The 16,464-nt window shown below is 37.7% G+C and overlaps 1 protein-coding gene across 7 annotated transcripts in view; it reads right to left on the bottom strand.

Annotated features, from left to right (window-relative positions):
• The window catches only part of cdh23 (cadherin-related 23), a 1,363,918-nt gene that overhangs the window by 667,988 nt on the left and 679,466 nt on the right, over positions 1-16,464 (bottom strand). The window lies entirely within an intron of this gene.

Raw genomic sequence — 16,464 nt, 5'->3', positions numbered from 1 at the left:
ATCGAAATGTTGTGGAAGGACCTGAAGCGAGCAGTTCATGTGAGGAAACCCACCAACATCCCAGAGTTGAAGCTGTTCTGTACGGAGGATTGGGCTAAAATTCCTCCAAGCCGGTGTGCAGGAATGATCAAAAGTTACCGTAAACGTTTAGTTGCAGTTATTGCTGCAAAGGGGGTTCACAACAGATACTGAAAGCAAAGGTTCACATACATTTGCCACTCACAAATATGTAATATTCGATCATTTTCCTTAATAAATAAATGAGCAAGTATAATATTTTTGTCTCATTTGTTTAACTGGTTTCTCTTTATCTACTTTTTGGACTTGAGTGAAAATCTGATGATGTTTTAGGTCATATTTATGCAGAAATCTAGAAAATTCTAAAGGGTTCACAAACTTTCAAGCACAACTGTATATAATACTAATACTGCTTCTATGTTTTTAGGTGATTATAACTCTTTATATTATGCACGTAATCTAGGTAATTATATGTAATCATGAAAAAATTCCACCACCATTGCTCAACCTCCATACATGTGAAAATATAATTTTAGTATAAAGTTTGATTATATAGAGAGATAAATTATTGTGTATTGATATTATCAATTAGTTATGATGAGAAACAAAGACATATGATATTTGTGAAATATTGTGCAACTGAAAGTGGTTCTGATGACCTTTTCCTCTGTTTCAGTATATGAGAAAGTTGAGGGGAGCACACTTACGATTTTTTAATAAGAGAACTAAACAAAACTAGCAAAGCACTACTGAGTCAAATGTAAAATCAATACAGTGTGTTACCCCAAAAAGATCCATAATACTGAACACCTGACCCTGCCCCCTCTTCGGTTCAAAAAGCTATATGACAAGTGGGCCCAGTCTGATGTAGTTCCCCATATAAAATATATTAAGACAAAAGAAAAAGCAGGGACCCAGTGCACTAAAACAGCCTTAATGCATCCTTGTCAATTAAAAAAAAAACATCTTGAACCATTCATCCAAAGAGAAATTACTTTCTTCTTAGTTAGGATAGCAGATGATGTCATCTTCCCATTGTGTTATGGTACATGAGTTAAACAAAAAAAGGGTTTTTGTGCAAGCAATGTAGTGTAACTTACGATAGATTTTTTTAGAACACATTTTTATTTAATCTGGCATTAATTCAAATGCTACTGTTAGGAGACTGAGAGTGATTTTAGATCCTAGGTTATCTGAACGATATGCACAGAAAAATAACCCAAAATGGTGTAGGGCATTCCTAAAACATGACCTATGGACATTGTTACCAAGTTAAATTTTGTCTCAGACACTTTTTTGATTGGTTCTGAACAAGATATATGTAAGGGATGTATACTTTTTAGTTCTTTAAGAAATGATTTGCTCAGACTGAAGATGAACATATTTTATGGATGGCTGAATTTCATTCTTTATCTGAAATTCTAATTTAAACATCACTTTCTCATAAACCCCTGAAATCATCAACTGTAGGTGTAAATTCCTTGAAATTTGTTGGTAGAATATAAAAGTACTGTGTGTACTTTCTTCAAACCTTGTCAGTATCATTTCAGAAACAGATCCTGAAGGAAGATAAGGGGAATTAGACTAGGAGATATATGAAAAATAAAACAGTGTGTTGTTAAAATATATTATTCAAAGATTACTGTTGCAGTGAATGCACATATGTTTCCTGTGTAGACAATTCTAAAGGTCTATATAGATTCCTAGAGCTTTCTTTAGTTTATAGAAGGCTGGAATATATGATATATGAATAGTGGGCAATTGGGTTACTGGTAAATTAATTACAATTAGTCTTGACTTTAACACACAACAAAGCATGCAGCATTTTAAGCACAATTTATTTTCTATGGCTAACCAAGCTGGTGTAGTTTTATTGACTTCTTCCTCCTTCTTACAGTATCAGTATATATATACTCAGCAAAAAAAGAAACGTCCCTTTTTCAGGACTGTCTATTTCAACAATAATGTTTTAAAAATCCAAATAACTTTACAGATCTTCATTGTAAAGGGTTTAAACAATGTTTTCCACGCATGTTCAATTAACCATAATCAATGAATTAACATGCACCTGTGGAATGGTCGTTAAGACCTTAACAGCTTACAGAAAGTAGGCATTTAAGGTCACAGTTCCAAAAACGCAGGACACTAAAGAGACTTGTCTACCGACTGTGAAAAACACCCAAAGAAAGATGCCCAGGGTCCCTGCTCATCTGCGTGAACGTGCATTAGGCATGCTGCAGGGAGGCATGAGGACTGCTGATGTGGCTAGGGCAATAAATTGCCATGTCCGCATTGTGAGACGCCTAAGACAGCGCTACAGGGAGACAGGAAGGACAGCTGATCATCCTCGCAGTGGAAGAGCCCGGATCTCAATCCCATTGAGCACGTCTGGGACCTGTTGGATTGCAGGGTGAGGGCTAGGGCCATTCCCCCCAGAAATGTCCAGGAACTTGCAGGTGCCTTGGTGGAAGAGTGGATCTCACAGTAAGAACTGACAAATCTGGTCCAGTCCATGAGGAGGAGATGCACTGCAGTACTTCAAGCAGCTGGTGGCCACACCAGATACTGACTGGTACTTTTGATTTTGAGCCTCCCTTCATTCAGGGACACATTGTGAAACATTTTTAGTTTATGTCTTATGGTGTTGACTCTTTTAGTGTTCATACAAATATTTACACTTTAAGTTTACTGAAAGTAAAAACAGTTGAAAGTCAGAGGACGTTTCTTTTTTTGCTGAGTATATATTTGTAGCCCCGTAATAAACATTAAAATTAGGTACTGTCGTGCTACTTTCTTTTTTAAATCTCTGTAGAGTTGTCTTTTACTATGTGGCCATTTTGAATCCCAGATAAACTAAGTTTACTATTGCAGCTAACATTTTAAAAAGGATCTGTTAAAATATAGAGGGATACTCAGAAACAGATCCATGAATGGATGGCCATCTGTTACACAGAGAAATAAACTTTACACTACCATTGGATATAAAAAAATAAACTGCAGGAGTAAAAAATGGTGGGCATCTCTTATGAAACAGAAACTTACTATAAAGGCTTTCAGTAAGAAAGACATGCCTATAGGACACCATATATTAAACAGAATTATACCGATAATGAATATGTTCGCTAAAGTGGTAGTGATTCCACAGATGTATTCACGATTTTTCTTGCCTTGATTCATAAAAGTACACAAAAAAGGTTTTTAAATGAAGCATTCAATTACGAGATTGTGATTTCAGGAATATAAAAAAATCACTGTCACTGTTGATTCTTTTTACTCTAGAAGCCTCTAGAATCAAATGTTAAAAGCCTGGCTTACTCCATTACACCTGAAATCACTAAGCTGCCAAAGTCACTTCTGTGGCTTTCAGACACCTAGGATCTTTTAGGAAAGCAGCAGGTGAACACTGAATAGAATTGCAACACAGCTTGTAATAGTCTCCACAAAGACATTTGCAACACACACACACACACATATGCGCACAGTAACGGCTTCCCATTAAACACATCAATGGAGTTTTGGATTTGAGGGAAGTAAACATCTAAGTGTAATATATTCAGCACTTACTCTTCTTGCTTGTCTCTCCGTTCAGAAGGGAATTGAACACTGCTTGTGGCCGACAGTCTTATTCACTGCTATTTCGACTGGCTAGTTGAAAATGAAGCCATCCATTTACTCTTTTTTTACGTTCTTTCACATCAGTTAATTTGCCTGATTCACAAATCAATTTCATTCAAGATGCCACATGAAAAACCATTCAGCCTCAAAATATAAATTCTCTTCTTTAAACGAGGCGAAAAGAAAGGTTCAGGTTGGGCAAAGCATTTTCAGCCGATTAGCAAAACACCTTAACGGATTCACAGAAAGCAAATCACAAAGGAGATAGGAATTTTCCTTGCTAGGAGAGATAAATTGTTGAAGCAGATGAACTGTGACTTATTTTGTTTTCTATAGTTTTTAGAGATTTTTCTCTATAATCTCTGAAAAGCACCCTTGTACTCATTTGAAATATTTGCTGGTTACGTTAAAAATAAATTTCTTATAATGATGTTATTTAATACGCTGGAACCTAATCAGAGATCACAGCGCTTGAGTGGCAATTCAATAACAAGCTGAGATGGACAGCTTTCTATTGAGTTTGCATGTTCTTCTAAGTTTGTGGGGGCTTCCTCATACAGTCGAAAGTCATTCAGTTAAGATGATAAGCAACATCAAACAGGCTTGAATATATGAGTATGTCCAATGACTAACGTCACATTCCAAACTGATGAGAAATTATGGCAACCTTATATGGTGTATAAACCTGAAAATGACATCACTTCAAGATATACTGTACTTTGGGAAGTAGGAAACATGTTGAATGAATGAATGACTTGGAAGTCCCAGAGGTCTCAAAGATACAATATGGTGCAGACTGGGATGGCTTGTTCATGAAGATGAACTGGGTGATTGCATAGGGGCAGAACTTCAGCAAATTGGGCAAATGTACTAGCCTTCACTATGGCACATGGTGTGGCCCCATCCTAAGGACCCTTTCCAAATGTACCACTTTAAACTATTACATGACCTTAACTTAATGGCAGAGTATATAATCCTACTAAGCTCTCTCTAATCATGTCAAATGGCTGGAGAATATGTTAGTTCCAGCTCAGGTCAACCCCCCACCCTACAAACTTCATGGCAGTTGTGCTAAATCTGATCTGCAGAGTGAGAGAAGGTTCATTTACAGAGAAGTGTAGCATCCTGGGTGTGAATACAAATTATGAATACATTGTCTCAGACTAAATTAGCTTGGATAATAATTCACCACAAACAGGTCACTCAGACTCTGATTTCATTAGAAACTTTGCTTTACCTTAAGCAACAGTAGGAGTGGATGAATCTGTCTCCGAGCACAATGGCAACAGCTACATCTTATCCAAACAGTTACAGTCCAGCACCTAAAGTTAAGTGGTGCTTCCAGCAGTACAAAGTTACAGAACAGGGTTACTGGATTGGTCATAACTTCTACACAACATGAACTGGCACAGAATGTTAAAGGTAATAATAATAATAATAATAATAATAATAGTACATTTTATTTTGAACTTAAGATGTTTTCAGTCTTGAAAGTCTGGTGTGTACACTTTTGAAAGCTAAGCTTAGTTAATCTATTAATATTGAAGATTTTGCTAATGCAGTTCAGTTAGTTGTTTAAGTATGCCGCAAATCTGGTTTGCACATAATTTCTTTCCACAAATTTGTTGACAGGTGTAGCAAACCATTATTAAAGTCTCAGAACTATTGAGTCTCAAGTGTGTTGTATATAGTAGCTCACTTAAAAGGTGTTGCAAGTGAAATTGCTGTAGCGCTACATTATTTATTATACAGGTGCCGGTCATAAAATTAGAATATCATGACAAAGTTGATTTATTTCAGTAATTCCATTCAGAAAGTGAAACTTGTATATTAGATTCATTCATTACACACAGACTGATGTATTTCAAATGTTTATTTCTTTTAATTTTGATAATTATAACTGACAACTAATGAAAGTCCCAAATTCAGTATCTCGGAAAATTAGAATATCAATTAAGACCAATGCAAAAAAAGGATTTTTAGAAATGTTGGCCAACTGAAAGGTATGAACATGAAAAGTATGAGCATGTACAGCACTCAATATTTAGTTGGGGCTCCTTTGGCCTGGATTACTGCAGCAATGCGGCATGGCATGGAGTCGATCAGTCTGTGGCACTGCTCAGGTGTTATGAGAGCCCATGTTGCTTTGATAGTGGCCTTCAGCTCTTCTGAATTGTTGGGTCTGGCGTATTGCATCTTCCTCTTCACAATACCCCACAGATTTTCTATGGGGTTAAGGTCAGGCGAGTTTGCTGGCCAATCAAGAACAGGGATACCATGGTCCTTAAACCAGGTACTGGTAGTTTTGGCACTTTATGGAGATGCAGATTTCATTTTCCAACAGGACCTGGCACCTGCACAAAGTTCGTCAGCAGCAGGAAGCATGAAGTGCTCTAAAACTTCCTGGTAGATGGCTGTGTTGACCTTGGACCTCAGAAAACACAATAGACCAACACCAGCAGATGACATGGCACCCCAAACCATCACTGACTGTGGAAACTTTACACTGGACCTCAAGCAATGTGGATTCTGTGCCTCTCCTCTCTTCCTTCAGACTCTGGGACCTTGATTTCCAAAGGAAATGCAAAATTTACTTTCATCAGAGAACATAACTTTGGACCACTCAGCAGCAGTATTGTCTTTAGCCCAAGCGAGACGCTTCTGACGCTGTCTCTTGTTCAAGAGTGGCTTGACACAAGGAATGCGACAGCTGAAACCCATGTCTTGCATACATCTGTGCGTGGTGTTTCTTGAAGCACTGACTCCAGCTGCAGTCCACTCTTTGTGAATCTCCCCCACAGTTTTGAATGGGTTTTGTTTCACAGTCCTCTCCAGGATGCGGTTATCCCTATTGCTGATACACTTTTTTCTACCACATCTTGTCCTTCCCTTCACCTCTCTATTAATGTGCTTGGACACAGAGCTCTGTGAACAGCCAGCCTCTTTAGCAATGACCTTTTGTGTCTTGCCCTCCTTGTGCAAGGTGTCAATGGTTGTATTTTGGACAACTGTCAAGTCAGCAGTCTTCCCCATGACTGTGTAGCCTACAGAACTAGACTGAGAGACCATTTAAAGGCTTTTGCAGGTGTTTTGAGTTAATTAGCTGATTAGAGTGTGGCACCAGGTGTCTTCAATATTGAACCTTTTCACAATATTCTAATTTTCTGAGATACTGAATTTGGGACTTTCATTAGTTGTCAGTTATAATTATCAAAATTAAAAGAAATAAACATTTGAAATACATCAGTCTGTGTGTAATGAATGAATCTAATATACAAGTTTCACTTTTTCAATGGAATTACTGAAATAAATCAACTTTGTCATGATATTCTAATTTTATGACCGGCACCTGTATATACATAAGCAGATACTGTGGCTTTTATGTGTTACTGGCTACAGATTGTGATATTGCGGATTCACAGCGGGTAGCTCAATTCTATTTTGCTTAGAGGGGCTAAATGCCTTGCATCAGTGCTGGGTGCCAGAAGACACCTAAACTTATCATAAAATGTCCAACATCATTTAACACTCTATAATACTGACACAGATGTAAAATTGTAAAATTATATAAAATTGCAAATATGTGCAAATTATGGAATTATAATTTATGCAGATTACCCAAATCTGCAAACTAAATCAACATCTTATTACTGAAACATCCTCTTCCCTTACTACAGAAGTAAAAGTTCAAATCTCAAGACAGGCAATTTACCAATTCAGCCAGGTCTTGTCATTTGTAGAATGAGAAGAGTGTCCTTTTGACTGTTGCTCTGTGGCCTGTAAACATACCTTATGATTTTTCTCCCTGCCAATATTACTTCACAGCATAATAATACGATAAAAGTATTTTATGTGAAACGACTGAATAGACGCTTTAAGCTTCATCAGGAAAGCAGTACAGAAAATGAAATAGGAGGGGAGAAAAGCAATCCAAGAAAATGTGGTCATCAACAAAATTATACATATACTGTACACCAGACTAGTTGAAAGACTGCTTGAAAGACAGAAATAAACTGTAGTAACAATAACTTTTCCAGGAAAGAAGCTGTGTCTTTTTTGCATAGTCAGATCCATGGAGTTTTGTCTTCTGAATAGATTGTGTGCTTGTCCACTGTAGCCCATCACTCATTGAAGTGTCTTATACTTTGATAATAGCTGGACTGGCAAATTCTTTTGTCAATTATTTTTACCGTGTATGTTTTTTTTTCCCTCTCTACGCTGATTGTGTTAGCGGTGACTTCGGTACTGACTCGAATTGTGCTAGTTGGATTAGTTGAAAACAACTGAGTTGGACTGCCATCTGTAGAAGGTATGTAAAGTGTCAAAAACATGATAAAAGAGTAAACCTCTGACAGGTTGGGGAGCAGTAATCAGTACTTCATACAGTTATTAATGTCTTAATAGTATATAGCATGTTTGAGTGATCATTAACAGCTAAGTAGTCTTTGGGAAGTACATGATATCAAAATTAAATCACCAGACATACAAGCCTAGAAAAGGCATTTAAAAGTAATGCAAAGCACTGCAAAGTGCAGGTAAGAGTCACAAGATTTGTGACTCAGATGCAGGAAACAAACTCTGAAAAGAATTTAATAGTTTCCATTAATGCAGTGTTCTCATCATCTGGGCAACGTGCAAAAATAACGAAAAGGCACATCCAAAATTAAGTCATGGAATGGTTGTTGAATATAATCAATGGAACTTTACAAACAGATCCTACAGGTCATTAGTGAGAAATAATATGGTGTACTGCATACAGTTCTGGTCACCACACTTAAAAAAAAAAGAAACACATTGCAGCTATAAAAACAACTGCATGAAAAACAGAAACCAAGTGCATCTTCAGACTTATGGGAATGTTGTGCACAGATGGACTCAGGGAATTAAATCCTATGTGGTCTTGAGCAGGCCTTCAAAATTCTCAGACAAACAGATCTGATCCATCAGAATAATTTCATTTAAATCATGAATCGTGTTCTCAAGGAGATAGGCTGAAATCAAAAGGAAGCACGTTCAGCATGCAGTCCAGGAGGTATTTATTCACACAAGCGTTTTTGAAAATCAACTACCTGTTGATAACCTGAAAAACTTTGATACCTTCACTCTTAAAATACTGGTTCTTTAGTTCCATTATATGGTTCTTTATTGGGTTATGTGGTTCCTTGTTGAACCATTGCTTGACAAAGCACCATTTCATTCTGAGAAAGGTTCTTTGCATATGAAGTTGGTTCTTTGTGCTTTGAAAAACTTCCTAATATGCAGAAAACATTTAATCTTTAATGTATGGTAGGCCATCTAGCAGGGCACTAACAGATTAGGTAAATCTGGACTTAGCCTGTGGCATTGTATGTCCTTTTAAAATCAGGAACTCACTTGAACAGTACAAATCTACTACCATCTAATCATGGTTATTTACTCCATGGAGCCTGTTACAGATCTAAACAAAGGTTTTATTTCTGGAATCTTCACATGGATGGATCTTTTGAGAATCAAAAATGGTTCCCCTATGGGAAAAATAGCTCTGAAGAACTGCTCTGGCACCTTTAACTTTAAGAGTGTGGATCAAACAATGGGACTGTTTAACTATACTTAAACAAGCTAAATGGACTAGTTTTATTTATATTCTTAAACAGCAAGGGTAGGGTGCTATGGTGTGTTGATGTGGAAGAAGCATTCTAAGCCATTAGAATTCTTATAAGAACCTCATCAAAAAGACTCCTCAAGTTATGCAAAGAAGGCAAGCATAAGTCGGAAATGAACTATTACAGGGTATGCAAAGGAAGGAGTGTTTAATAATACAAACAAAGGACCTCTCTTTAGCTAGCGTATGGAACTTTCCAGACATAACAAGAAAAAGAATTGCAGAAGAAGATACCATAAACCTGAATGATCTCTGTCAAGACTAATGCAGTCAGGCTTAAAGACAATGTCAGTCAGTCAGTCAGTCAGTTATTTTGTAACCCGCTTGGTCCTGAACAGGGTCACAGGAGTCTGCTGGACAGGGCACCAGTCCATTGTAGGACAAACACATACACACACACACACACTCACACCAATCAAACACTAGGGCCAATTTTGGATCGCCAGTTCACCTAACCTGCATGTCTTTGTATTGTGGAAGGTAAGCTGGAGCACCCAGAGGAAACCCACGCAGAAACAGAGAGAACATGTCAGGTATCTCAATAATCCATACATGGTAAGCAGCAAGGAAAAGTATTCTATTTCCTGATATTCTAAATATTTTACAGGGTCTTCAAAAATACTCCAAAACCAAACTATAACCATGACAGCCATCAGGCTACATTGTCATGGGGTGTTGACATGACGACTCTGATAGAGGCATTCTAAGACACTAAGATTCTCTTAGGAACCTTTCCAAAAAAAAAAAAAGACTATTGGAGAAAACAACGAAGTAATACAAAAAGGAAATAATCAAGACAAGGTGGTGTACTTCTACAGTTGAGATTAACTCTGTTGGTGGTGAATGAATAAAATGAAAACATATCATGCTGCTGTCCAAGTTGGCTGCAACGATACCCCACAGAGCAAACAAAGCAAGTAATTCTTTTTCTAAATATGCATATTGCTCTGCAAAGTTGTCACAATAATATCATGAACGTCACCCTTTTCTCTTTCTTTTTAATATTTATATTTTGGTTTTTTTTTTACTGTTGTAGACACACATTGGTGATGTCGTCAAACAATGACATTTTAGAATGGGTTGCAATTAAGCTGAACCTCATTTGAGCCAATAATTATGAGTTATTTTATTAAAGGACAAGCCATGTGCTATGAAAACATATGCATTTTGCCTCTAACAAAGGAAAGACTTGTTTACTAGTGTAAGAATATGAACTTCTCTGGCAATTTCTTTTTGAGGTTTTTGCTTTTCGGTGTTGCCTCTTATTTTATCCCTATTTTGATTCAGTAGCAGTCTTAGCCTTTGGTAAGTAAATCTTTCTCTTTCTCTCTCTTTTGAACCCTTTTGCCTCACTCACGTTTCTTATTTTATGGAAAAATTACAAGAGTCAAAATACTCTAAACTGGAGCCTGTGCTGGCCAAGGTAGGCTGTAAAAGACACATACAACAGTCAAATTTAGAATGACCAAGCAACCAAACCTGCATATCTTGCAAAGTACAATGAAACAGGGAGAACATACAGACTCTGAAAATAAAGAAATTAGAAACAATGGCATAAACTAATATGAACATTTATTTTTGCTACGTAAATCTGAAGAGCCCCTGGTTTCTTGCATTCATTCAAACTCTGCTCATTAGAAGTAAGTTTTACAAACTCAAATTATGTTTTTAGTAAACTATATTTATCTTGGACAGTCATTGAAGTAAACCTCCAACTTAGGTGTGTAATTAAAAGATAAACTGAGGTTTACCTAAAAACAGCACTCCTCAAGCAATTCCAACCTGACCCTGCGATTGCTCTTTTTGATAAACTGTATAAGTGAAAGCTAACATCTCTAACCACAAGAAGCATTGTGTGTCACCAACTTGATTTTTTTAAGAAGACACATCGATGTTTTAGGTAAATACAATAATCAAACTACAGCAAAAAATATTAGAATGGTGTAACAATATGTTAATGAACAATTCATCAGCAGAGAGCAAAAATATGCTGAATGTTACAACCGTTAAAACACATCTGTGCTCAAATTCCATCTTTTACAGCACCTGTTACTATTGTCAGTTTTAACACAGACCCTTGTAAAGCCATTATACTGTTGCATAGTCCTTAAATTCTATACTTGACATAACACTTTCCAATCTGTTTAACCAGGATTGAAGTTCTGGGGGAGCTGATGTTGTCCTGGCAACATCAGATCATTGCAAGGCAGAGACCAAACCTGCATGAGGTGCTAATGAATTGCACACATATATCACTGGGGATGTAGGAGGAGAATCGGAACAATCAGAGAAAAACTGTATGCCTGTGCATAGTTTGCATGTTCTCTTCAATTTCACTCAAATACTGTGGTACACCTCCAGTACTTCAAAGACATACAGCAGATATTGATTAGCATATCCAAAATAAACTAGCATGGGTGAATATGCATGTGTCCTGCAATTACCTGACACACTTTTCAAGAGTTGCTTTGTGAATTTGCCTGTTATGCCAAGGTAGGCTCCATTTGACTATAACCCTATGTTGGAAAAAGGTCCACAAAACCCATGGATGAATGAATGGGTGGATGTACCAAATATTTGTGATTTGCTGGCTACTTTGAATAAGCATATTTCAAGATTTCAAAGACGTCAGAATTTAAATGTATTTAGAACAAATACCAGAGTACCAGTAGTAAAGCATTAAGAAGAAAAAAAGGACAGCTTTATTTTGCTAATCATTTTTTACCTTTTGCTTTATGATTTATTGTAGCTAAAAACCCTCATTCTGGTAATTTGCAAGTAAACATACACTACAAATGTAAATGATATCTCACACATCATAAAAAAAATCTTGATGCAAGTTGGATGTCTTTTCATATACAGTGTTATATAGTCAGCGTGAAGCAGGCTGCACGCCAAGGGAGTTCTGTTCATGCCAGCTACAGCCCCTATGTTATCACCTCCCCCTGTGCAAGAAGCTGCCAAGAGCAGCTGCTCACTTAGCTGGCCTCTTGTGTACACTCAATGAGACGATGATGGCTCTAAATTGGTTTGTCTGCTCCAGTGGCCTGACAAGAATTCTAATCTAGCAGGCCAGCCAGTTTTCAGAGTGCATACACTCACCTGTTACAAACATGTCACAAATGCAGTCAGTGGAGGCCTGTCCCAGCATGCCATGCACAGAGGAAGGTCAAAGCTCTGTATACACAGCATATATATATATATAATGTACACACATATATATATATGAATGCTATATACAGTATGTATGTGTGTGTATTACACACACACACACATATATAATATAACATTCATATATACTGTATGTGTCTACATTATATATTGTCACACAGGTGTGAGTAGGAGGCAGCTAAAGGGCTTAGAGAATGGTACTGACTCACCTGACCAGGGGGTGGCGGCATGCACTGACTTTCTTTCTAAGTTCCCTGCAGACCTTTCCCGGGAAATTCCATCAGGTTCCGGTGCCTCAACTCTGAAGACGTCACTTTCTGTCCCAGCCCAAGGACGACATCTCTTTGCCAAGACTCCCTATAAAACCTCACTTCCCTTCTCCAGATTTCAGTTCTGTTTTGGACTTTACTTTTGCAGCCAGGAACATCTTATACAGGTGGCTGCCCCAAACCTTTACCATGTCTGAAGTCTTGTTCTTTCACAATATATATATATATATATATATATTTATATAGTAGTGTGTGCTGCTGGGGCCCTTGCCCGGTCGGGGCGTCTCCATACTGGGAGGACCAGGGGGATCAAGTGTGGCCAGAGCGTTACCTCCCATGGGGCGTTAGATGGCAACCCCCCTGGATTGCAGCATTGCCTCGGATTCCCTTAGGGCTTCATGGGAGATGGAGTTTGGTGCAACCCTGTTGGGATCTGCAGGTGCCACCAGGGGGTACTGCAGCAGGAGCTGCTGAGCCCTTATGGGCAGTTCTTCCGCCACACCCAGAAGTGCTGCCGGAAATGTCATCAAACACCTGGAGTACTTCTGGGTGCATTATAAAAGGAGCCAGCAGCCTCTTCTCAGGGAGCCAGTCAGGAGGAGGAAGATGAAGCTTGACCGGAGTAGTGGAAAGGATAAGATAAAGAAAAGGAAGACAATATTGTGTTTGTGCTGTGCTTGTGCTGGGACTGTGTTGAGCTTGTGGGAATCAAAGAATTGATGAGAATGTTCATATCCAGTCTTGCCCTGTTTAGTAGGGTTTCAGATATCCAATTTTTGAATGATATTTTAACAAACACTTCAATATGGTCTAAGCATTTCACATTTGCCTGTTCCATATCAACTCCATCCAATCATACATTCATTGAACTGCTTGTTCTAATTCAGAGTAGGAAGGGCGGGAGTAACATTGGGTCTCAGGTAGGACTTTTTTCCAATTTCAAATAGTATAAAACATCAGTTACCCACTGACTGAAAAGAGGTGGGTTAGGATTCCTCCTTTGGAGCAAGATACAGTAAGTCTACAGCATGTGCCAATAGTGAAGTAAAGGCAATTGCAGCTTGTTTGTCCTTCTCCACTTTGTACCAAACACAGCTGTTAATGGATTAGGATTATTGTGACACCAAGGCTGGCATTTAAAAATGTTTGTCCGGAAAGATGTTAATTTGGTACACACCCAAAACATATGGCTTAGTGAAGCTGGAGCTTGATTGCAACGTTCACAGGTTGGTTCTTGCTCTGGAAACACTTTGGACAATTTTAAGCGAGATTGATGTGCTCTATAAAAGATTTTGAGCTGAAAAATTGAATGTTTTGTACATATGGAGCTCGAGTGAATTCTGTGCATGGCTGCCTTCCACTCTGTTTCTGTAACGTTGAGTAAGAGATCCTTTTCCCACTGTACTCTGGGTTCTTTAAAAGGAAGGGACTTTAAAATGTTTTTTTTTTAATTATGTAAATGCTGTCTAAGTCCTCAAGACTGATCAATATCTCTTCTGTAATAAAAATAGGTGGGAGGTGAGGAAAACTGGGCAGATTTTGTTTAGCAAAGTTTCTAATTTGGAAATAGTGGAAAAATTGTGTTGATAGGAAACTAAATTTAGAGTGTATTTGTTCATAGGATGCAAAGACATTATTTATATACAAATCTCTAAATGATTCAATCCTATGCATTTTCCAAATATTAAAAAATGTGCAAGTTTGAGAGGGTGAAATGGATAAAATATTCTTTAACTTGAAGTGTTTCCCACATTGGTTTCATATTCTGAGTGAATAAAGGACAATTGGGTTGTCAGTATATTGACAATATCTTGTATTTACTGGTGAACAAAGCAAGGAATTTAAAGAGGTACTGCAGGATTTCATTTCTATTGGCACATCTCTGAGATATGAGAGTAAAACTGGAGTGTATGGGCATGGCACAGGGTAAACTCCAGAAAGATAGCCATCAGCCTGGAATTTGAACCCAAGTAAGTCATTGGACCTGCAAAGTAACAGCATTCACCACTGTTACAAGATGATCATGATTAAATTAAGGTATAACACTTATAAAATGCACTGTAAAGTGGTCAAGGTCTAGATTGGTAGGGTGTTGGATAACATCCCAGAATAGAGGCAAACCTGTCTCATCTGGGATTCTAGAATGAGGGTGAACTATTTTAATTATTTATTTGCTGGGTGTATTATTCCAATAACACAAAATATATAAAAGGACTCTAGATAATTCTTGTAAAATGTTTATAAATCACCCATCCTTGTCACTGGTGGCAGCAAGAAGATGCTGCTATTTCTGCTATACAGGCTCCTGAAAGATTGTCTGATCCTTTTAGTAAAAGCTGGCCAGATGTCTATCAGGGATATTGGGGGCTGTCAGTGGGTGCTGTGGGCAGAAGATCTCAGAGGTCCTGTATTGCTATGTCTACCCCAGAGGGGAAAAAACATCGGTCATGACTTAGTGAGCTTGGAGTCAGAAAAGCAGTGGTAGACAGGAGGAAGTGTGCTTTGTTGTGGAAGAAAGAGAAGCAGACAATCAGGTGTTTTAGGACTAGATCATGGTGGGAGACGACCAGAGACATCACAGGCCAGAACAGTTATATTAGGTAGGTCCAGAGAGCCTCTTGCCGTTTTTTTGTATATTTTGTTAATGTTATTATTTTCACTCCTGTATGTATTGCCTATCCTTATGTGTTTTTATTATCATTTAAACTATCATTCTTTTCTTTATATGGGTCTGCCTGAATGATACCGGCCTCTGGTTGTGTGATTGCTCCCTTCAGTTTGCAAAACTCATTTATATAATCCACTCATCCTCTGTATGTTTCCATTCTTTTTAATATCAGTCGACCAATGACACACATTTGTGATTTGATTAAATGAATCTGGGGTGCTTATCTTTGGGGTAGAGATTCAAACCTCTGGAGATCAGTTTTTTAATATTACAGATTCCTACCCAATGAATACAGACATTTTATAACATAGAGTAGGGACCTACAAAAAAAATCAAATGAACTTGTTGTTTCAGACTAAACAGCCTGTAAGAAACCAAACTATTGTGGCTCGCTGTAGTGATTGATGAAGGTGGGTATGGTGTTGAGCTTTCAGCTTCACTCTGCAGGGTAGTGACTGTGATGGATTTAATGAATAGTAAATGCAGCAGTTGATATTGGATCTAAACCTAAAAAAAATGAATAAAAACGATGATAATGAAAACAAAAAAAGCTGACAAGAAAGTTCCAGTTTGTGGCCAACTCACATCAACCTCAAAGTAGGCTGCAAAATTTATTCATTGCTCTGTATATATATATATTTTTTTTAAAGTTACTGGAGTTCTTTCAGGCTGCATCACAGCCAATAAAGCACAAACTCCTCTTTGAGCTGGAGCGAGCTTGTTGCTGGTGACAGGACTCACAGATATAGAATGTAAAGTACAGGCCCAATTAATTTGCAATGGCTCCCTTTTAAAAAAGCTGCTGCTCTCAGATATCTTTGGAGCTCAGGTAATGAGGAGATTTATCTGAAGGTGGAATGCAGCGAGGGGTTAAATGTGCTTTGGCAACGTCTGTCTTTCATTAGCAGCACCTATAAAAAAAATCATCTTTTTTATGGTGATCCCTTTGCTATGAACACAAAGTATTTTTTCATGAACAATAAAAAAAGTTTCAATGGAGTTTTTATTAAATTTACTTCAAGAGACCTTATCTCCATCAAAACACTAGAAGTACAAACACTTAAACCCAATTATGCAGACAA

The sequence above is a fragment of the Polypterus senegalus genome, chromosome 1, assembly GCF_016835505.1.
Source record: "Polypterus senegalus isolate Bchr_013 chromosome 1, ASM1683550v1, whole genome shotgun sequence".
Lineage (NCBI taxonomy): Eukaryota > Metazoa > Chordata > Cladistia > Polypteriformes > Polypteridae > Polypterus > Polypterus senegalus.
The sequence above is the reverse complement of the archived record's forward strand: the minus strand, read 5'-3'. Positions and strand labels throughout refer to the sequence as shown.